This window comes from Sphaeramia orbicularis, chromosome 16 (assembly GCF_902148855.1).
Source record: "Sphaeramia orbicularis chromosome 16, fSphaOr1.1, whole genome shotgun sequence".
NCBI lineage: Eukaryota > Metazoa > Chordata > Actinopteri > Kurtiformes > Apogonidae > Sphaeramia > Sphaeramia orbicularis.
In genome coordinates this window covers 27699522-27724863 of record NC_043972.1, presented here as the reverse complement: position 1 = coordinate 27724863, position 25342 = coordinate 27699522, and the positions used below count along the sequence as shown (strand labels likewise).

General features: G+C 35.4%; 1 long non-coding RNA gene across 1 annotated transcript in view; it reads left to right on the top strand.

Moving 5' to 3' along the window:
* The window catches only part of LOC115434886 (uncharacterized), a 137032-nt gene that overhangs the window by 497 nt on the left and 111193 nt on the right, over positions 1-25342 (top strand). Inside the window, exon 2 of the long non-coding RNA XR_003937606.1 lies at positions 1088-1488. This is a non-coding gene — a long non-coding RNA (uncharacterized LOC115434886). The remainder of the gene's footprint in view (positions 1-1087; positions 1489-25342) is intronic.

Sequence of the window (25342 nt, the reverse complement as noted above, 5' to 3'; positions counted from 1 at the left end):
AGAGCAGCTGCCTGTCAGAAGTTTGCGTAAAAAAGGAGGTTTTTACGCACGCTGGAAAAAAAAAAACACAAAATGATAATTAGAAGTTGATAAATAGTTTAGATGTTGTTGTTTATTGTGTAGGAGTTTTATGGTAGTGTTTTTTTGTTGTTGTTTTTTTTTTTTTTTTTTTTGCTCTTGCGAACTTGCCACTTCCACTGTGGGAATTCAGAACAATGCAATCAGGTGTAAAGTGTCTAAAACAAAAGGTTGACAGAGTTAAAGTAGTTGCAGGAAAAAAAACCAATGGAGTCGAAACGAAATTCTGATATGACAATTAAATAAGCTTTCCCGAAAATCACTAAGAAAACTTGTTATAGCTGATTAGGAACAGAGCAACAGGTATAAGTCGCTGTAGCTTCTTTGTTACAGTAAAGGCTCCTTTGTTCTCGGCCCATACAAAGAAAAACAGCAGAAAGCATTGTATTTTTCCTAAGAAACTACTTTAAAAACACTTTTTTTATTAGATGAAAAAAAAAATTACAACTATTTTCATTTGTCTTTTTTTCTGCCAAGTGTTGATAAGTCTTATATCTGCGCCTTTTTAACCTTTTATAAATACAAAACACGGAGCTTCTAAAAAAAAAAAAAAAAAAAAAAAAAAAAAAGTAAATTATTATTGACTTTAGATGTGTACTGATTGATTTTCTCAGCAGTGACTTTAACAAAAACAAATCTAATGTTAACTTGATTTTTTAAAAAGTTACTTTATCATGTGAAGGTGTGGCCAAATAACTTGTTTGAATTTGCTGCATTCCATTGTACTGTACTTTGCATTTCACAACAGACGAGATAAAAATGCACTTCCAAGATGAATATGTAAAAGCAGTTATGTATTTGGGGCATTTTTGGAAAGAAATACTTGACTTTTTCAGGGATTTTTAGCTATTTTCAAAAGCAAACAACTTGTTAAAACTTTTTTCTGTGGCATGAAATGGCTTTATTATGTCTCATTGTTGTTATTATTATTTTTAAATGTACTAGTTTGAAGCAATGTGTAAATTGAATTGAATGACTACAGTTCTTTTATTTTTTTTCTTCTTCGCAGTCTGTCTTTAGGTGGGACTTAAACTCCAGATTATCCAACAACCCGTTCTTTTTTTTTTTTTTTTTTTGCCTGTGAGAGGTTAAAGGAAGGAAAATAGCGTGGAAATCACATGGCAGATGTACAGAGTCACCTATCAAGCTGCTTTTAAGATGAAGAGGGGGGATTAAGAGACAGTGCTCCGTTTTCTTTTGGAGAAGGTGAAGACTCATCTCCTAAGGATTTAAACTTCAGCAGCAGAAGTGCCAGGCGGGATGCGTTTTTTAGGCACACTTGGAAATCTTAAACTCATGGAACTACTTTGAGGATTATAAAAGTGTAGCATGTCTTTCCACAAGGCATTTCTCAGCCCAAAGTCACCGGGATAGCAGGATATCACTTTTTTTTTTTCCCCCTTCCAGATGGTAGGTAATATCACTTTGTAATGGAACTTACACTTGTTCAATCAGAATTGTTCACTTGGAAAAACACACACACATGACCAAGAACACTCAGCTCCCCCTTCAGCCTAAAACACACACATACACCATTTAACTCCATTCATCAGACATTTTTTTACTCTTATTCTGTACAATTCTAACATCGTATCGTAAACACATTATGAAAAATTAAGAGTTTGGTTTCAGATATTATATTCTAACCAGGAGCTGTTAAATGATTATAACAAAATCAGTACACAAGTACAGTATGGTATGTTTTACAACTGCCTGAGGTTTTATAAATGGACTCAATATCCGGATGCATCGGGAGTAAAAACACTTCCCATAAACAGATTTATAACTCAGTAATGCCACATGACCACTAGCCCCTTTTTACTGCATATAATCAATAAACAACAGACTAGATAATAACACAGTATCTGCATAATATTTCATTAACCTCCTGGTGTTGTATTTTTATGTATACTGCAGCTTTAGCTTCTCAAGCACAGGAAGTAATTGAACCTGATTCACTTTTCCATCATTAGTTTAATGCTTGAGTGAGTTACAGCTGCATAAATATATATTATGTGGATGATACTGCAGTCCAATGATTGTTTCCTGTAACTCTGTAGCTTACTGAGGGAACAAGACAGGAATCTAAAATGCAAGATGGAGCTTTTTTTTTTTTTTTTTTTTTTTTTTATTTATTGCGCCTGTTGCTGTTGCAGTAGTTAGGCCAGCCTGTTGAATCTTGGGAAATGGCTAAAGGGAAATGCAAACAGGCTTCCCAACCTGTGCTTAGACTGCATTGGAGTATGAGAGAGAGAGAGAGAGACTGCACTGTTCATTCTGTTTACAGCCGCTGATCAGTGATGTCATTGAGAGCCAATAAGAACACGCGGTGGTCCTTGTCAGCATCCAAGCCCCGCCCCTTGCTCCTTTGTGCATGGCAGCCCACATGGTCCTTACAGCATCACATTTTCACCACGCTTACTCTGCCGCAGAGAGAAACAGACATGGCAGAGATGTTGCTTTTGGCTGTGTACGCTGATGTTAATCTACCATGTCCGCTCAGAATTGCATGTTTATTACTATAAGAATGAAAGTGCATGAAATGAACAACTACGGGAGCAAATATAAATGACATTTCCTTTGTTTACATGATCACATACAGCCATGAAGCATGAGATTTACAAGAGAATGTATGAAAATAATCAGGTCAATAAAGAGAAAGGATTGAAGTGGCATGCCCACCTCAGGTATGCCCTTCTTTTTTTTTTTTTTTTTTCATATACCAGTCATTCTTATCACACCACAATATAAATAAACCACACACGCTGTGCTTTCATGTGATGAATTATACAACATAATGCATGTTTCACAGCTCAACAACCGTTTACTTGTTTCCAGACTTATGGGAAATTAACTGTGCTCTTCTGCTGTTATGAACCTGACTCGGGTCATGATAGGATCAGCGGAAATGTGGGTCAGTCTGCGCTGTGACACACAGGTGGACACATATAGGTCAGTGGTAGTATAGAGCTGGTGAGTCAGACATGAACAGGAAGTAAGGAAAAGAGGGATGTGCACCTCCTGTTGACTGTTCACCTGTTCATATCATTATTTTTTATCGCTTTTATAAGTTGTAATGCACGATTCAGTAACATTACATGTGTAGGTTTGCAGATGGGGTGTACTGGGGATTGTAAACCTGATGTTCGGTATGGTAACCCTTTCATGCATGACATTAGTGCAGTCAAGTCAATTAAAGATACATTATTTGCAGTAATGACCCCAACTCTTAATTGTGCCTTTAAGTTTTCTACTGGAAATGCTGCTATGACACTTGAATTTCCCCACTATGGGATAAATAAAGTCTTATCTCATCCAAATATATTATTTAATTGAATCCAAAATGTGGTTACAAAGAAAGTCTCTAATCAGCTACAGTTTAGGGCACAGGTGTCAAACATCCGGCCCGGGGGTCAAATTCGGCCCGCCAGATGATCCAATCCGGCCCTGGGGATGAATTTGTGAAATGCAAAAATTACACTGAAGATATTAACAATGAAGGATGTTAAAATCATTCTAGGTCATGTCAATCTAAAAATGATCAGACCAGTAAAATACTATCATAATAACCTATAAATAATGAAAACTGTGTATTTTTCTCTTTGTTTTAGTGTAAAAAATGTTACATTACACAAGAATATTTACATTTATAGACTAGCCTTTTACAAAAAATGTGAATATCTAAAATGTCTTAAGAGAAGTATGTGGAATTTTAATAATATTCTCCCTCCTATTTAATGTTTTGTGTATTTGTAGATCCAGTGTGATCTGTAAGTTGTGATTCACATGTATAAGTGATAAACTAAGGCGTAATATTGTTAACATTGCACTTATTTTACTAAAGAATTTTCAGGTTGTTCATATTCTTTCATGTTATGTCCGAGTACAATTCATAGATGTAAACATTTTTATTACGGAATTTTAATTTTTTCACTCAAATGTTATTATTATCTTATTTATTTATATTATTTTACTGGTCTGGCCCACTTTATATCATATCAGGATATATGTGGCCCCTGAACTAAAATGGGTGTGACACCCCTGGTTTAGGGAATAGTTTGTTCCCAGTTCAATCCTTATGGTTTTTGTCATTTTGTCACTACAGTGGACAGCTACTTTTTACGCTGAAACAATCTCTTTTCTTAAATCAGCAACATCTTCTCTTAATGGAAAGAGCTTTATGAGTTTGTTTATCCTTCCTCTCGTTTTAGGGTCGGCACTGACCCATTTTGCTTTAGTGATTTATTCTGAACATGCAATAAAATTTAATATATATGTGAACAAGCAAAACATACATAATAATACAAACATCAACAATCATAACAATCTTAGACAGAAGAACAGCACAATAGTTCCGTTTACTTGCCCGAAAAGGGGTGGGAAGAAGTGCAACTTAAACTTATTTAAGGTTTTAAATGCATAAATGAACCACATAAAATTTAGATATTGCATCAAGAATCTCTATTTCAACAAAATAACTAGAGCTGCAACTGATTAATCGACTCAAAGTGATCCAAAAAAAAAAAAAATCATTCAACCACAATTCTCCTGAATCAAAGCTTTGTTTCCTTCATTTCTTTGCTGTTAAACATTGGTTCCACTGTTGTGTTTCACACGGACGCTTATTGTGACGCACAAAGAAGCTTTGATTCAGGAAAACTGCAATAGAATATCTCCTTTCACTCAATTCGAGTCAATTAATCGAATCAGGAATTTTAGCATTGGCTTCAAGCACCTAATCGATTAATCGGTTGCATCGGTTAAAAATAACACAAAAAGATTTTTTCCACTAAATTATGAAATGCTCTGGTTGAAATTATGACCCTTGTCTTGTTAGGGTCGGTTTGAACCCAGTTATGAAATTAAGATTAAAAAGCAATAATTAGAGCCAAAACTGAAATCATAAATACACTGTCAGCCAACAAACTGACAGATAGCTCCTCTCCTAATCATGTGAGCTTTTGGGGATTCTATTTTTGGCTTGTTATCCAGTTTACCTGCACAAAAACAAAACAAGCAAAGATGTCCACACATGTGAGGTCAGTTCAGTATAGATTTGGTGATTTACGGAGTGCACATGGAGGGGTATATTGACAAAAAAAGGCCCAGAGGCTCACACCAAAAATATTAAAACCAATATTTTCATAGATAAGGAAGCCTAACAAGGAAACTAAGAGATGAGAAACTGGGTGATAGACTAGGTTCTAATAGTTTTGGATTTTTCATGATAGTTTAGTTTTATTTAGTTTAGACTTTTTTTCTCTAATTCAGTTAGTTTTAATTAGTTTTTAAAGCAGGTTTGCTAGTTTTTATTAGTTTTCTTTTTTTTTTTTTTTTTCTAAATGCTTAGTTTTAGTTTCGTTTTAGTATTAATTTTAGTTTTGTCGTATCTTTTCTCTTCTTCTCCATCGTATTCACATAAATCCCATATAAGATTCTGCTGCTTTCTCCCAACTTTAGTCTCCATGTTTCCAGGTAGAGTGGGAACGAGAAGACGACTGTAAACCACAAGTAACCACAAGTGACGAACCATCAAGTGTCGTTTGGTGCCGCTAGCTAAAATTGCTAGAGTGAAATAAATCGATTTCGTATCAATCCAACACTGACAAAGACGAAAACGAAGGGAATTTTATCCATCATTTTCATCCGATTTAGTTCGTTTTGTAAGCACACAATACAGTTTCAGTTAGTTATCGTTTTTTTTGTTTAATCATAGTTTTTATTTATTTCAGTTAACAAAAATGTTTTTTCAATTCTAGTTTTCGTCATTTTGTTAGTTTTCGTTAACGATAATAACCTTGGTGATAGATAGTTGTTTTGAGTGTATTTTACAGCTGATTTAAGACATGGGCCAAAACTGTTTACATAAGAGATGGTAACAGAAAGCTAACACAAGAGGAAGGTTATGCATAAAAAAATTAACACCATTATATGTTAAACTTGATGCATGGAATCCACTACTATGAATAACTGGCTGTAAGATATTGAAGAAATCCATTTGGATATTTTAACCCTTTCATGCACGAATTATGAGAACCTTAATCAAATTTTTTTTCTTGAGTGTTTTTATTCCTCTTTAGGCATGAAAAAAACAATGTGATTGAAAATTTTCTTCTGAAAAATAAAAAATAAAAAATAAATAAAAAAATAATAATAAAAAAAAAAAAAGAAAAAAAAATTCTTACGAGCGTCTTTTTCATGAAGTTGCAAAAATGTTCACTCAGCTGGACACCACATGTTTAATTTTTGACGCACAGAAACATGTATTTACTGATAAACTGTGTGAAAACTATGGGGAGGGCTTGTGATTCTGGGGGTTTATGCTCAGGAGAGATCTACATAATGTTACCAATTCATGTCAGAAAAGATATGTAGTGTCTTAAAACTTTAATAAAGATATGTGTAAAAAAACAAAAAAAAAAAAAAGAAAAGAACAACAAAATCCATGAATATACAAGAGAACAGCTGTAGAATAGCTGTCCACTGTAGTGACCACTATGCATGAAAGGGTTAATGTCAGAAATACCGCTAGTTTACTAACAGTTCATGCTTGAAAGGGTTAATGTCTGCTTTTATAGATAAAAAATGTCCTTTATTTCTAATATTTGGGGAGCTACAACTATATATCCTTGCCCTACTGTTTACCTATGGCTGTGTGCACATTTAATCTAGTACCTAGTTAATGAAGTTATGAGTAAAACAGAAATATCAGCTTTAGCATAACTAATCATTTTGACAGTCCCAGCTCTGAGCTCTTAATATGCATCACACAAGCATGGTTCCTGTTACAATACAGTATGCTCCACTGTGTGTAGATTAATTACATTGCTTATCTATAATGCTATTATCAAGTACAGTGCAGTTTTCATAACATTTGCCATTTAGTGGAAGCTTTATGAGAGCATACATTTTTTTTTTGTATCGACTTCCCAGTGGGAGTTGAGCCTCTAAACCTAATCCACTGAGCTGCACGGGACAATATGATCACAGGAATGTGGCATCTTCCTGCTCTGAAGTCTCTATATCCTTTGAAGCTAGGATGCTCATTAAAATGGGCAGTGGTTTCACACCATTTCTTTCTTTGCAGCATATGCGCGACTAAATCTGTGTCACCATAATCTCCCATCCATCTGTATTTGTTATTACTCTAGTATAAAGCACTTCACTCTGTTTCTGGTGAAGTCTGATGAAAACAAAGCGCATTACTGTGCTGGAGTGCAGTAGTCCACCTCTGCCTCATTGACACCAATCCTATGGATATCAGCATATTTTAATCTGCGCTGCCCTCATAAAGTTATAATACTGTAATGTACATCATGTCCTTGAGCTGCTTGGATTTTATGCAAAGTACATCAGACTAGAATACAACATTAGGCCTAGAATAACCAATGGCTGCCAGAAGTCTAATTCTCTCAGACGTCCTGTGGACCGCCTCAGGAAAGCTATCAGGTTTAGTTTTACTACTCATTGTATGTGGCCTGTGGGCATTTAGTTTGCAGTCCCTCATAGAAATCCCTGCAATACAATAGTCACTTTCCATTGGACATCTGTGCAAAACTTTACTGATATTTACTAAATGTCAAAAAAACAGAAGTGCGTAATGCTGGTTTTTCCATTAAATCACAAATGCGATGATTTGTTTATTTATAGTCATGCCATAAACATGGGGATAAATGTAAATATGGTGTTGATTTACAGATATATTCATTATTATTATATATTACCCCTCTATCTCATACTAAAATTAAAAAATGATTGGGTTTCCTGGTGCGTCCACACATACCATGACATGTTTCTTCTTCTTCTTCTCTTGTTGTAATGTCCATCAGCATCTGACTTCTTAATTCACCTGACTCTAGTTGCAATAAAAGGTCTTTCCATTGCAGTTTTGCATGATATACCATTTGTGCTACGCCCGAAAAACCACCTCAAAAACTTTTAAATATGAGATTTTGGGCGACATTGTCGTTTTTCCATTAGGTAAATTTTTATGCGCAAGTTATATTTGTGCAATTTGAGGGTCAATGGAAAAGCGACTATTGATGTGTTCTAATCTTTTGTTATATTTTCTGGTTCATCAAACAACAAAATGCATCAAATATCCACTAAGGGGTCCATTCTGATTACTTTTTACCTCAAGTACTTTATTGTAATTTCACTATTTGTGCACAGAGTCTCTGATACACACACTGACAGATGGACAAATTATTTTTTGAGCTGAATTTTCTAAGCCCACTAGCTTGTATGTGGCCTCTCTCAGACGTCCTGTGGACCGCCTCAGGAAAGCTATCAGGTTTAGTTTTACTACTCATTGTATGTGGCCTGTGGGCATTTAGTTTGCAGTCCCTCATAGAAATCCCTGCAATACAATAGTTGCTTTTCCATTGGACATCTGTGCAAAACTTTACCGATATTTACTAAAAGGCGAAAAAACAGACGTGTGTAATGTCAGTTTTTCCATTAAATCACAAATGCGATGATTTGTTTATTTATTATCGTGAGATGACACGAGAAGTCATTCCATAAACATGGCGACGAACGTAAATATGGTGTTGATTTACAGATATATTCATTATTATTATATGTAACCCTTGTATCTCGTACTAAATTAAAAAATGATTGGGTTTCCTGGTCATTTACAGATATATTCATTATTATTATATATCCTCCTGAGGCCCAGTAAAGTGAAAATTTTGGCTTTTTTACATTAAACAGTTGTCTTGAATGGAAACTGCATAATGTGACAGTTTTTTCAGATACATTTTTTAAAATTAGGGATGTCCGATATTGGCGTTTTTGCCAAAAACCGATATGCCGATATTGTCCAACGCTTAATTTCCGATTCCGATATCTACCGATACCGCTGCCGATATATGTGGGATATTAAACTAATTTTAGGTAACATCACATATCTCCTGTAATGGAATTAACACATCATGCCTAATTTTATTGTGATGCCCCATTGGATGCATTCTCAAATGCAACAAGGCTTTCAAAATGTAAACACTGTCTGTGCAAAGAATACATACTTCAACTTAAGTTGTGGAAAAAATTCCATATTTATTTATTTTCTCTCCCTCACTCCATGAGTCTATTACAGTGTGGCAACTCTACTGTACAGTTTTGAAAACTGCGCATTTCTTTCAGCTACAAACAATGCTTCATTTACGCGTCGGTAAATGCCGGCAAAATCAAGGCATTATTTTATCAGTTTTAATGATAGGCAAAAAAACCCGATAATGATATTCACCGATATTACATTTTTATGCCACTATCGGGCCAATAATATTGGTGGGCCGATATTATCGGACATCCCTATTTAAAATTCTTTTTATTAATTTTTTAATGGAATGTCCTTTGCAATGAACAGCATTTTTTAAAAAAGTAAAACTGTCAAACTTTTGTCCCCTACTGAGGACAAAAATGCATTGCTGGGTCTCAGGAGGATATTATCCTTCTATATCATACTAAAATAAAAAATGATTAGGTTTCCTGGTGTGTCCACACATACCACTACATGTTTCTCCTTCTTCGCTTGTTGTAACGTCCATCAACATCCGATTTTTTTATTCACCTGACTCTAGTTGCGAAAAAAGGTCGTTCCATTGCAGTTTTGTGTGGTATACCATTTGCGCTATGCCCGAAAAACCACCTATTGCCAGCGCAAAAACTTTTAGTAAAAAAATTAGACTTTTGGCGAAATTGACATTTTTCCATTAGGTAAATTCTTATGCGCAAGTTGTATTTGTGCAATTTGAGGGTCAATGGAAAAGCGACTGTTGATGTGTTCTAATCTTTTGTTATATTTTCTGGTTCATCAAACAACAAAATGCATCAAATATCCACTAAGGGGTCCATTCTGATTACTTTTTACCTCAAGTACTTTATTGTAATTTCACTATTTGTGCACGGAGTCTCTGATACACACACTGACAGATGGACAAATTATTTTTTGAGCTGAATTTTCTAAGCCCACTAGCTGCACAGACAGATTTTGTATGTGTTGTGTTCTATGTGGCTTGACAAGAAAAGAGATGGATGAGTAATTAGTCAAAAATCTGCCTCAATAATAATTTGGTTGAATTTTTCCCTACATGTTGAATTTGGGTTGGTGCTCCCTTTGTGCCTGTCTGGGTGCCACACAGGACTCTGAACTGTGGATACAGTACAGAAAATTACAGTGCAGTAAAACACTAGGCCCACCATTACTAATCGTGACGACAGCCCCAATTTTCTAAGCTACAGGCATTCTGTGGTCATCCTGTTGCAAACTATCAGAGCTTAGTTTTACCACTCAGTGCCTGTAGCCGCAAGATAAGTTAACATGCTCTGCTGGCATGCTAATACACACCAGCACTGGGAGACGGGAATAAATTATTTCTTTATGACTGCGCATGAGGCAGTGTGTTTGAAGGAGGGGAGGGCGAGATAGAGAGAGAACATAGGGAGATGAAATAGTCAAAAGAGACATGGGGGTAAATGATGGGCATGAGAGGAAGAAGAAAGAGAAACTGTGACGAGAAGTAAAAATAAAACAGATAGAAATCCGTATAGTGCTCTTATTATCCATCATTTAATAGTAAAAACTGAGGAAGTCAGTCCATTTGTGACTGTGGTTGAGTTTACAGACCGCACAGGCCTCCTTATTCTTTACAAGCAACAAGACAGATATCTGGAACTGAGAGTCTGTTCACAAATATGAGATATTTTAAGGTATAAGAGCGGTGGAACAACACAGGTTAGCTCGGGCAATAATAGCCGTACAGATTTATGACGCTGCCCTGGCATGGAAAACATTCAGCCTCCATCAAACAATGTATGACCTTTAAGGGATTGTGCCTCAGTTGTAATATCCAAAACATGCCATGAGAAATAGCTGGTGTATAACGCTAAATAAATGGCGCTGCAGCGAAATCTAAAAAAGTTTTAAGCGCCGTATTGGTTTCGCTGTGAAATAGGAAAAATATAGAGCAATCAATCAGCAGCTTAAGACTTGGAAAGGCAAATTGAGGGCAAGACTTTGGGATATTAATGTGATTTAATGTTGGAGCTCAAACTGTAAATTGCGGCTGTGTGTTTTATGGTGTGCTATAGTTTTCCACCTGCTGCACTTGCCCTCTGTTATTTATTTATTTATTACCTCCGCCAAGTGTTATGTTTTCATCGGGGTTTGACTGTCTGTCTGTTAGCAAGATGACTCAAAAAGTTGTGAGTGATTTGGATGAAATTTTCAGGAAATGTTGATACTGGCACAAGGAACAAATAATTATCGTAATAAGCTACATTTGTCCGAGTAATAAGCTACATGGTGCAATATTATCTTACCTGTATGTGCAATACACATCTGTGCAATAACTTATTTATGAATATGTATATATTATGTGCAAATCTATTTATCCAGTAACTCCATTTTTATTCTGTTGGCTCTTCTTATTCTGTCCACCTGTAAACTGCAGCTGAATGGAGTCCAAGAAAAAATTTCCTCATGGTGACAATAAAGTGTATCTTATCTTATCTTATCTTATCTTATTAACCCTTTCATGCATAAATCAAGATTTTTTGTGTGTTTTTATTCCTCTTAAGGAATGAAAAAAAAAAAACAAAAACACTGCGATTGAATTTTTTTTTATGGACCAATTTTTCATGGAATTGCAAAAATATCCACTCAGCTGGACACCATGCGTTTAATTTTTGAAGCAAAGGAACATGTATTTATTGATAAACTGTGTGAAAACTATGAAAAAAATGTTTTAAAATGCTGCTAATCAGATGTTTTGTCACATTTTAACATACTATAATACTAGTTATTACTCACTTTATGGAGATAATATGTAAAAAAAAAAAAAAAAAAAAAAAACTTTTTGTTTAAAAAAACAAAAAAACAAACCCTGTTAATTACAGTCTCATAACAATAACAAGGAATTGATTTACACTCAAACATGTTAGTGCAGATCAGGTTTATCAAGAACAGTAAAGTTACACTAATGGTCTGAATGTCAGTGTATTATTATGGGATGGTGCATTAGCGTCCACTGTGTTGGCTGATATGGAACTAAAACAACAAAACCCATGAATATACAAGAGAACAGCTGGAGAAGAACTGTCCACTGGAGTGACCACTGTGCATGAAAGGGTTAAATTTTGGTGGTGATTAGGGGGAGGGGGGTGGGGGGTGGGGGGGTGGATTTTTTGTTTGTTCGTCTGTCTGTAAGCAAGATAACTCAAAAAGTTATGCACATTTGGACAAATTTTCAGGAAATGTTGATACATTTTGGTGGTGTTGGGAGGGGGGGTGGCTGATCTGCCTTGGCAGAGGTCTGCGTCCTCTGAGTGTTTTTCTAGGTTTTTTTTTTTTTTTTTTCATAAAGCCAAACTGCTCTGCATGACACATGACAAAAACATCACACGTCAGTCAGTAAAACACATACGGCAAGTGATAAAATCCAAATTCACTGGGTGGAAACTCATGCCGTATGCTGCACAGCAGGTCAAACTCTGCCTCAAGATATTGCTTTCTTCTCATCCGTGATCCTGGCCCAGGTATATATAGGGACACAGTTACCTCTAACAGCTTTAGCCAGTGTCTGTCTGTCTATTACAGGTCAACTTATTACCTCCATAAATGCACAGCATGTTGCTGTCTGGGGATGGACTGATAATCCCCCTAAAGACTGGGGTTTTATCGAAGCTAAATCTGCTTCTCACACAAACACACACACACACACACACATGGACGGGCATTCATCAGCAATACCCACATGGGAACACAGTCACACACTGAACACTACCACACAAACACACATATGATTATAGATTTGCCTGATAGACAGACAAATACACGTGTGAAGCCGAGGATTTTATCACAGACAAATCTGTTATTGTCTGGTAGTTAGAAGATTAAGAAGCAGAGACTTTATTTTAGACACAAAACACTCACCCATGTGTCATTAGAGGATAAAAAAAAACGTATTTTCCTAGTGAGAGCACACTGCAGTTATGTGATACTAGTGTTAAATATTGTGATTTGGTGTGATTTAATTCTATAGTGGTGACTCAGTTACTTATTTTGGTGAAAGTCCCCAGTATTGTAGTGTTTTATTTACTATTACCACACACTTTAATATATCTGTTAGGGGTGTAATACAATATAATACAGTACAATACAATACAGAGGTGTACCGAACAAATACATGTAGCTTATGTGAAGAACGCAAACACTCGCTTTAAAGGGCTCATATTTTGCTAAACCCACTTTTATTAGTCTTTGGTTCATTTATTTGTGCATTTTGACCCTAACAATTCAAAAAGTTTGAATTTGAACCCTCCAGGTGCTGCAAAACTATCTTTATATTCATTTTGGCCAAATTCAAGTGGATTTCTACAACCTGTTTTAATTCCGTCAATTTATGACGTCTGTAACATATTTCGTCTCAACATTTGCACATATAAGGTCAAGACTTCTGACGAACATTTCTCCAAGTATGACATAATTGTTTGTCAGCATCGGTTGTAGTAAAAACTGAAAATATGTCCAAGCTTCGAGCCGATTACCTAAAATATTCAGTTGTTGGTTGAATGGGGCAGAGCAGCCTAGCCAACAACCTGGAGGGGGTGGGGCATGAAGTGGCTCATTTGCATTTAAAGGGCCAGCGCTCAAAACGACCTTTCCGGTGTCATTACTCAGAAATAGGGTTGAAGATGGACCTGTGGAGTTGAATTAATGAAGAATTCAGACCCAACTATAGTATTTACAGTTTATGTAGACCACAGGGACATGTTTTAAAACGCATAAGTCCATTTAAAAAGAGCAAAATATCACTCCTTTATGGTTCCACACAAACCTTGAAGCAGAACTCACAAAGTATGAGCAGGGTGGCTGCAAGCGAAACCTATGTGTAATATTTGATATCCCAGACGGACGTCTAAACATGTACCATACACATGCTGAACGTGAACTAGCATGGCAGATCAGAGCACCATCACAGGTACAAAGCCAGAGTTGGAAGACCCTCCGTCTTCTCTAAGGTCTCCAGTTTGGGAGCATTTTGGATTTCCTGTCAGTTATGTCGATGGAGAGAGACAAGTTGACAAAACAAAAGCGGTATACCAGCATTGTTTCATGAAGATCAGTTATAATTAAAGTTTGTTTTAATTAAATTGGTCTCCTTCACTGTATCCAAAACGTATTGAAAATGTATTGAACTGAAGACCCCTGTACCGAAAATGTACCAAACCAAAATTTTTCTGTACCGATACACCCCTGTAGTGCCACATTATGTAATAACAGTGCAATATGTAATAATGTAATAATCTTTCACCTCATTATGTAATAACGCCGCATTTTGTAATAAAATTATTGAGCACATTTTGTAATGAACTTTGCTGCATTGTGTAATAATTTATTACATATTGCAGCAGTTATTGCAAAATGCGGGTGTAGCACTTTTTTTTTTTTTTTTTTAAAGGAAATGTAATAATTTGGTGCATTATGTAATAAACCATCAAAATTTATGCCTTGACTGGAAAAAAAACATCATACCAGCAGAACAACAGTAAGAATTCCAGCTTAATTACAAATTCATTAAAAAAAACTATTAGGCTGTTTTATAGGTCAAACCTAAATCAAATGTAACTGTATTCATTATAATGGAGAATGTGTTTGCAAGTTAGAGAAAAAAAATGCACTAATTAGGTATTACTGACAAGAAACTTACTGGTGCACTGACATTTGGAAGACACAATATATACAAGTTATTATAAAATGCAGAAAAGTTTATTACAAAATGCGATGTTATTACATAATGAGGTGACTTTTTTTTTTTTTTTTTACATTATTACATTATGCAGTGCTACAATCCCTAATATCTGTGGAACATATGTCATATTTACCCATTATTGTCTTACCAATATCACACCATCCCATCTTTACAAATTATTAATGTATCTAACTTCCCTCTATCACACCGCACTGAGCTGTAACTTAAACAAACTTTTCTAAATAGATGCTTATATGTCAAATGCAGTTTATAGCCGTGTCTGAAAAGAAGAAACTTTAGCCTGTTACAGCCCTGGGCTAACCTTGTTGAGGCAGACTGCATTTTATAAGCATCATTAAAGAAACATCTGAGAAGAATACATAACTAAAAATTGCAAATACAAGGTCAGGTTTGAGTTATTGAAGCTTCTGTAAATAGTTTAGAGCAATCGGACTTTTGTGTCTAAGCGTTTCACAAGTTTTTCTAGGTGTGAAACAAGAGGTTAAGAGCTTTTACTCATTCAGTGTTATGTTTATCCGGTAACATTTACAAAAGGTCTATAGTGTCTCTGGGGAAGTGACAGAAATGTAAGTGAAGCACTGTATTGTACAACCTGATCGAAGTAGAAGTACATAGATTTTTATTGGTTTAAACCGATTTAAAAGACATTTTACAAACATTGAGTATCAGCAGAATTTGGGTCTAACAGTGGTCGATGGATAATATTATACCTCTTAAATGGGATTATTGATTTAGAGGGAAATTTATAACTCTGAACTGGAATTTTTTGCAGTTATTTTGATGTTAATGTCCGGATTTCTTGAACTATTATTTTGACTTATCTTTTAAGTTCAACAGTTACTGGGTTAAAAATCAGTTTATTCCCATGAAAATGTTGAGATAGAAATATTGCCTGTTGTCTGCCCCATATTATCATTATTATGTGTTTCAAGACTATAATGAAAAAAAAAGACCAAATTGAATGTGAATTTAATGTTTAGGCACCCAAACAGCAAAGGCGATATCTTAAAATTATACTGGTCTACAAGTAAAATACTTCCAGTACAAAAGTAGTGAAACATTACCAAGTTTGAGTCAGTAATAAGTAAAAGCTATGTTAAAAATTCTGGTTGGCTGTAGTTTCTAAGATACAGTCCTGGGTAAAAATGTGAAGATCTGTTAATTAATAAGTAATATTTGTCTGGCTTCCAGATCTACTTCAAAACACTATCTGCACAAAAATAATACATTCACTTGAAATTCAGGTTGTTTCTAGTGGAAAATTCATGAATCTATTGTATAAATATACATAAACCAATATATATGTGTAGTAACACTTTATCACATACATTAAAACATCAGACAACCAGGAATTTTGTCATTTGTTTTCCAGTTTACTTATTAAAGTATGCAAGATTTAGCACATTTAATCTCTGAGGGAGAAAACAAACAAAAAAACAAATCGATAAAAAATAACTGAAGACCGGTGTTATTTAACCCATAAAGAGCCAATCCTTCACCAGGCACCAAAATCATTTACTGATCTAAAATGTTTAATAACTTCTGAACCACTAAACCTATCAATATGTTGAAATAATTAGTATAAAATACAGTTTGTCATCTTTTCATGGTCATCAGATATGACCCATTTGGATGTTCAGAGGCTTCATAGTAAACATGGAAACACCGTCATCTTCTACAACATTGATTCACCAGTAAAACCTACTGAGTCCGATCAATGACAGTGGATGGAGACACTCGGCTTATGTTAAATTATTGAAATATTTGCTGAAAAAACTTCATTTTTCTTTATTTTTCTCTGTTTCTGATATAATATCCCTCAAGTTTAGTCTTAGCTTTTATGAAAGTCTTAGATGTTATTACATCACCGTTGAAAGCTCAGCTCATACTTCCTAAAGCAGATCCAGCTGTGGATTAATGAGCAGAATTGTATTTGCACAATACTCAAACAAGTAGTTTCCATCTGAAATTGCATGAAAAGGCACTTTAGGTGCTATAATTTTACCCAAAGCCTTCTTTACTAGATGTATATTGTGTGAGTTGGGTGGTTGAGGGGCCATAAGACCTAACTGCTCAGGTACCTATGATTTTTTAGTTTGCTCCTATGCAGACCTGCTGGATGTAGGCCCACCAGTGACCCGTTCTACATGACCCGACCTGAAGAAAAATATTCAAGCTTGAGATTTTTTTTGCAATCACCCCTGCATCTACAGCACAGGTGTCAAATATGCGGCCCGGGGGCCAAATCTGGCCCGCCAAAGGGTCCAATCTGGCCCATAGGATGAATTTGTGAAATGCAAAGATTACACTGAATATATTAACAGTCAATCCTTTTGCTTTAGGCGCCATATAAAGCCCGACTTTAGTTTCAAGTGGGTCAGATCAGAAAATACTACGATAAAAACCTACAAATAATGACAATTCCAAATTTTTCCTCTGTTTTAGTGTCAAAATTACATGAAATTGTGTAAATTTACAAACTAGGCTTTCACAAAAAATATGAAAAACTAGAAATGTCCTAAGAGAAGTAAGTGCAATTTTACTAATACTCTGCCAGTTAACTGAAATATTTTGTAAATTTGCAGATCCATTGTCATCGGTAAAGTTGTAATGCACATTTACAAATGATAAGCAGAGGCAAAATAGAGTTAAAATTGCACTTATTTTTCTTAAATTTCAGTTTTTTCATGGTTGTTCATGTTTTTAAAAGGACAGTTTATAGGTGTAAACGTTTCCATAATGTAATTTTACTTTTTTTTCACTATAAAACACATTGAAATGTTTGGAGTTGGCATTGTTTATACATTATTATGTTATTAATTTACTGGTCCGACTTCAGATCATATTGGAAGGATGTGGCCCCTGTACTGAAGTGAGTTTGACACCCCTGATCTACAGGGTGTCCCATAAGTCTCCATACATAGGAAAAATAAACGTTTCTTGACATAAACCATTTTTATTTATATAATATGCTCTATATGACTGCCATTTTGTCAGGAACACATTTCAATGCGTGTCCTCCACTACTGAAGAACTATAAAGACGAAATATAAAGAAATACATGTTAGAACCATATGTATTATGTCTCCTATGTATGGAGACTTATGGGACACCCTGTACATGATCAGTGAATTAAACATAGGAAAATACCTGATTTTCACTAAAATACTGCAAATTACAGAGGATAATAAAATAATAAATGGTGATAAATCACTTAAAAAAAATTTATTCATTCATTATCTGAACCTGCTTTATCCTCACTAGGGTCACGGGGGTCGCTTGGAGCCTATCCCAGCTACATAGGGGCGAAGGCAGGGTACACCCTGGACAAGTTGCCAGTTCATCGCAGGGCTGAACATATAGAGACAAACAATCACGCTCACATTCTCACCTATGAAGAACCTATAAGAACCACCTATAAGAAAAATTAAACATAGAGAAAAAATATGTTGGAACTGCCACAAAAGTAGCACCAGGTCTTTATGGTTTAAGTCAAATTACACTGTTTATTTTACTAGACTGTATTTATTTAGGGGACACACACCTGCAGCCAAGACCTGAATATTTCTGTCTTGTCCTCTTTCGTCACCTCTTATTATAAATCTTTTATCTGCATTACCGTACAGAATTCCCTCTCCAAAATGATCTGTCACTCTCCAAGTAATATTCCAGTACATGATGACTCATTCTGGGTAGAGTTGTTGTACTCCAGGAGCCTGGGTTGTCAGACATGCAGTACACCTTACCCTCCCTTGGCCTCCATCATAAACATGTTTAGTTTTGTTGTGTTTTTTTTTTTTTTACTTTTATAAAAATCACCAAAACCAATTCTTAGTCAGAACTCATGCGGTTTCAGCTTTTGTCCATCCTTTAATCATCAGATGGATGTCACATAATATGTTAATAGCGTTCGGTTCTCCGTCATACCCGACTAAACCTGGCCCAGGTGTCTCCGTCTTTCAAAGCTGATCCTGTTTTTATAGTTTCTCTCTGTTTTCATTCGTATCCCTTCGGTGATGCATTGTTAGGCCTTGGTTTTTATTTTATGCGCCCTATCCTCCACGCTCACTCGAATGCATGCCTTACATTTCTGATTCCTACTGGCATCCACATCCCACTTCTTTTCAAGGCTTTTGATAATATTATTTGCACATTCTTTGATAAATAAATTCATCTCTTTAAATAGTTCTGCCTCCCACTTGGTCGTGACCTTATCAGCTTGATTGTAACAGGAACTGTCAATCAAAGTGAATCTTCTGAGAGCTATAGCCTTTTAACAAACTTAACAGATAATTAGAAAAAATAGGAATTTCTGTATGAAACCACCATGCTTTGCAGTCCTCAGAGCATGTATTTTTATAGTTAGTGAACACAAATCATAAAAGCATTAAAAAAAAGTAGTGATTTAAAATGATTTAATGTATGAAATAAATCAGCATAAACTGTAGTTTTGAATGTGCTGTTTTTGTGTTATTTTTGCTCATCTGCATGGTCATTCATTTCAAGCTAAACAAATAATTTTTCCCATGTAAAGTCTAGCAAACCTCAGATATAGTAGTAGAAGAGTGCTTTCTTTGTGTAATGCATTACCATAATCTCCATATCATGGGGTTAGAATCTGTTTAGATATGACATGTAGTTGACATGTCAGCGTTAAACAGGAAGTGAATTCTAAGAACACAAATTCTAAAAAATACTGAGCAGGTCCATGTATGTTGTAAACTATGCTTGTGATGTGTGATGCAATGATTGTCAAGCAGGATAATCCAGACGTTATCTTGTGTTTTACCTTGTCTGTGCTCTGCAGGATCCTGCTAGACCTGTGGACTGTCATGGATTTGGTGCTGAATCAGTTTAGTTTGGATAAAGATGCATATCTTATACGTGACAAGTCAGATCATAGATAGTAGAGTGTCCTAGAATCTGCCTTTTATGGGTAAAACACAGCAGTTTTGTTTACTTTTTATATGCATTCAACTAAGGCTGGGCGATATGGAAAAAAATCATACCATGATAATTTTTTTCATATCAGACGATATCGATCATGTATCACGATATAAATCAAATCACTATTTTTGTTAAACTTAAATTTTAAGTTAGTTGTGAAGACATCAGAAGGTTATTTTTGATTTACAGGGTGGGGAAGCAAAATTTACAATATTTTGAGGCAGGGATTGAAAGACAGTGTATGACCAATTAGTTTATTGAAAGTCATGAGAATTTATTTGCCACAAGAAAATTGACATAATAGAAAATGTTTTTATTCTATGTGTCCTCCTTCTTTCTCAGTAACTGCCTTCACACACTTCCTGAAACTTGCGCAAGTGTTCCTCAAATATTCGGGTGACAACTTCTCCCATTCTTCTTTAATAGTATCTTCCAGACTTTCTCCTAATAGTTTTGCTCATAGTCATTCTCTTCTTTCCATTATAAACAGTCTTTATGGACACTCCAATTATTTTTGAAATCTCCTTTGGTGTGACGAGTGCATTCAGCAAATCACACACTCTTTGACGTTTGCTTTCCTGATTACTCATATGGGCAAAAGTTTCTGAAAAGGTATGGATAATAGTGTTAGGTATGATTATGACATCAATATATGTTTGTTTTCAAAACAAATGATGTAGCGCCTGCTGAGAAAAAACAACTAAATGTTCATTGTAAATTTTGCTTCCCCACCCTGTAAATATGATTTATTTTCTGTCAGAGGTTGAACATGACAGATGTGCTGAAGAACATTATACAACTGTTTCAGATAAATAAAACAGGTCCATATATTTAAAACTAAACTAAAAGTCTGACCAGCAGGCAAAAGTTTTCAAGTTTTAAAAGAGAACACAAACAAAACAGACCATCTTCATGAAACAGTACTGGGTTTATATACATGGGAGTGCATTCCATAACTAACCATAACTGCAGTAAACCAAAAGTGAAACTTAACATGCTTTGAAAGTCAGATTCCCGGCTTCTATGTCTCTGTTGTTCACCAGAACTGAAATGGTTCGCACCCTACTTTTCAGTAAACCCGTCGCCCAAGTTCTCAGTCAGATTTTCTCCTGAGGGAACACTCATTACCTCCCGCTGCAGCCCAAACATCAGCATGTGTTCTTACAGCTGTTCTTACACCTGTACTGCGTGCATCAACCTAACCTGACGTGGCTCTAGCGTGATTGGTTCGGTGTGGTGCTACTTAATTATGATTGGCTGTTCTTATGTCTGTTAAAACATGGACGAATGAATTCTATCGAAATTGTACTGAACATGTCTCATCTTTCTATCGAGTAAAAGTTATTTTGCGATATATACAGTACATTGTTATTGTTTTATCACCCAGCCCTACATTCAACATGTTCTGGGGTACCTGTACATCGTATTTTATTTGTAATGTCAGTATTCTGGATCAAATTAGTATTAGTTCAGTTATTTTTATCTTTTTATCTTATGTTGACATCAGGGGTGCCGCTACCAATTGTGGGCCCCATAAAAGGAAAACGTCATGGACCCTTCATGAAATTCAATTTCTTGTCGATTTGTCAGAGCGGCAGGGGGGGGGGGGGGGGGGGGCGCGCATAACTAACATAGGATACACTGGTGTGAAACAAAACTGCAACTTCACATGCTTTCAATGTCTGACTCGCAACTTCTATGCTCTAGGGGCCCCTCATAAATAGGGGTGTTAAAAATATCGTTTCTGCAATATATCACAATATTTCACTTCACAATACTGTATCGATATTAAAATGTACTGTATCGATATTTTTAGGTATTCAAATGCAGATATGGTGGAGGTTCATTTTTGTTTTTTTTGGTTTTCTTTATTGTTTATATCTTATTTATTACAATTTAACACTGTTTTATTAAATAATGGTTATTTGAAGTATCCTAAAAGCACTTTTTACTGTCTGAGACAAGGTTATTTTATCGTTAACGAAAATGAAGCAAATGACAAAAACTAAAATTGAAAAAACATTTTCGTTAACTGAAATAAATAAAAACTCTAATTAAAAGAAAGAAATGATAACTAACTGAAACTGTATTGTGTGTTTACAAAACTAACTAAAACGTATAAAAATTATGGATAAAATTCCCTTAGTTTTCGTCTTTGTCAGTTTCGGATTAATATCAAATTAATGTATTTCGCTCCAGCAGTTTTAGCTAGCAGCACCATACGACACTTCACAGTCTGTCATGTCTGGTCACTGTGGTTTCCAGTCGTCTTCTGGTCCCCACTCTACCTGGAACATACAGACTAAAGCTGGGACACAGCAGCACAGTCCTGTCTGGGATTTACTTTAGTGATGAGTGGGGTCGTTTTTTTTTTTTTTTTTTTTTGCGCACTGTGTGTGTGAGTGACAGAGACAGAGCAGAGCTAAATGACAGCGTCAGTGTTATATATCCAGGTAAAGACTGGAGAGTTTTTCACCATGAAAAGGCCTTCCAAGCCCTTAGCTGCACAGTTTAGAAGAGGAGAAAAGAGGAGGATGAAAACTAATCCAATTACAGAGGTACGGGACCTGTTAGAATGTTAAAAAACGTTTGATGTTACTAGCTACAGCTAGCTGAACTGAACAGAAGCAAAATTGGCTAATAATGGAACTGGAGATGATTAAGAGATGAGAGATCTGCTAAGGTGTGGTTTACTGATGAGGAACTGGGTTATATATGTTTATAAGTGGTTTATATATGTTTCTATCTGCCTTAACTGCTGGTTAGCTGGTTTATATATGTTTCTACCTGGTTAAACTGCTGGTTAGCTGGTTTATATATGTTTCTATCTGGTTAAACTGCTGGTTAGCGGGTTTATATATGTTTCTATCTGCTTTAACTGCTGGCTAGTAGGGTTATGTATGTTTCTACCTGGTTTAACTGCTGGTTAGCTGGTTTATATATGTTTCTATCTGGTTTAACTGCTGGTTAGCTGGTTTATATATGTTTCTATCGGCTTTAACTGCTGGTTAGCTGGTTTATATATGTTTCTATCTGCTTTAACTGCTTGTTAGCTGGTTTATATATGTTTCTACCTGGTTTAACTGCTGGTTAGCTGGTTTATATATGTTTCTATCTGGTTAAACTGCTTGTTAGCTGGTTTATATATGTTTCTATCTGGTTTAACTGCTGGTTAGCTGGTTTATATATGTTTCTATCTGGTTTAACTGCTTGTTAGCTGGTTTATATATGTTTCTATCTGGTTTAACTGCTGGTTAGCTGGTTTATATATGTTTCTATCTGGTTAAACTGCTGGTTAGCTGGTTTATATATGTTTCTATCTGGTTTAACTGCTGGTTAGCTGGTTTATATATGTTTCTATCTGGTTAAACTGCTTGTTAGCTGGTTTATATATGTTTCTATCTGGTTTAACTGCTGGTTAGCTGGTTTATATATGTTTCTATCTGGTTAAACTGCTGGTTAGCTGGTTTATATATGTTTCTATCTGGTTTAACTGCTGGTTAGCTGGTTTATATATGTTTCTATCTGGTTTAACTGCTTGTTAGCTGCTTTATATATGTTTCTATCTGGTTTAACTGCTGGCTGCTTTGTGCATCTCCTCTCACGCTTTGCACATCTTCGCATTGTTTTCACATAAGTGACGTGTATGGATCGCACCCTCCCCAACCTGCTTTAGGGAATTTATACATTGTACTGTACATGTGTTTGTGTCTCTGCTCAGTCAGTGAGCCGCCCCAACCCGACCCCCAAATAAAGTGTCCAGAGGAACCCACTGATTCGCACCTCACTAATTTCTTTAAATAGGATGGTGAGGAAGATAAAATATATGAAATAACTAAAACTAATACTAAAACTGAACTAAACTAAACTAAAACTAAGCATTCAGAAAAAAACGATAACTAATAAAAACTAACAAACCTGCTCTAAAAACGAATTAAAACTAACTGAATTACAGAAAAAAAGTCAAAACTAATTAAAACTAAACTATAATTAAAAATCCAAAACTATTATAACCTTGGTCTGAGAGAGGCAGATGTTAGTTCCTTTGTTGGGATTGCACAAAAATAATGTTCTGATGTTAGTTCTGAACTAATAGAATATGAACATGTGAACAGAATCTTAAACTAAAATGTCTGTAAAACAGAATTTAAGTTTTAACACAGGAATATTTTGTGATATAGCATTAGATCCTGTTGGGTTCAAATAAAAATGTGTTTAGTATTTGTGCATATTTCAGGTGTAATTCAATTCTTCCAGGAAATAATCATTAAAAAAAAGACACAAACAAAAAATTGCCTTTTTAACAGTATCATGATATATCGTGATATATCGTATCGTGATCCTAGTATTTTGACTTGTATTGTATCGCCAGATTCTTGCCAATACACAGCCCTACCCACAAATGCTGGGCCCCATGAATTTGTCATGTTTAACCCCCCCCCCCCCCCCCCCCTTAATGGCGCCCCAGGTTGACACACATAAGGACATTCCATAGTTGATGTTTAGACTTGCTGAAGGGTGCACACGCAGTTACATGCACTTCACTTTTGCAGTTTTGTTATACATGTTTAATATAGACAGCCACAGAGAAAACTCGAGTTTAATAAAGCAGAGAAAATGAACTGGGTCTCCTTTAAGAGTCCATCTGTTCATATACATTTATATTTATTCTTACCCAACTCTTGCTTAATCAGCAATCTGAATCTTCTTTCCACAGACTCATATTTTGTTAATACCATGTAAATTATAATTTAATATGATGTTGTAATAGTACGCTGTAAAATTACTCAATTTATCAGTGGCTACATAACTTTTAGCATAATCTGCATGTGAGATCATTCATGTCCGGGAAAGTCTTTTAAAGCCCTGTGATGATTAATGTAAAAAGTTGTGCTTCCTGGAGGCAGATTATGTCACAGACTATGAAAGCTTTCCCGTAGGTGAATCTACATTGGCACAATTTTCCAGTTCAGTGCAGGGCATAATCTGAGTTCCCGGAATTGGGATGAATAAGATGAGTAAATGGCCTCCTTTCAATAATGTAGTAGTTCCGTCCTGGAAACAGCTGGATTATTTTAGATGAAACATGGCTTTTTTTTTTTTTTTTAAATGCAAGGGTTGAAAACAGTTGGAGAGGAGTATAAACTGAATTATAAATTGCTTTAAGTAGTGCACGCTGTTGTTTAGATAGACTATTTTATCCTTGTTTCCACCTGGAGGCATCTACATGTACCGTGAGTCTCAATTTATACTGAGTATAAGTTAAAAAAAAATTACCACTTCAAGCTGAGGCTTTTATAGACATTATAAAAGATCCGGTAGAGAATAAAGGCTGACATATTTCTTTTATAGTCTTTTCATATGAGGTCAGTGCATAATCTCTAGTGGGAATGTGGCTGAATAAGGCCAAGTCATGCCCTGCTCTTATTATTATGCATCTAATTACTATGCGTCAGCCTTTAGTTATTCTGTACTATGCTGTTGCCAGCGCCAGTTCACAAGGTCATATTCATGGTACTTGTAAATGTCCTTGCTGAATA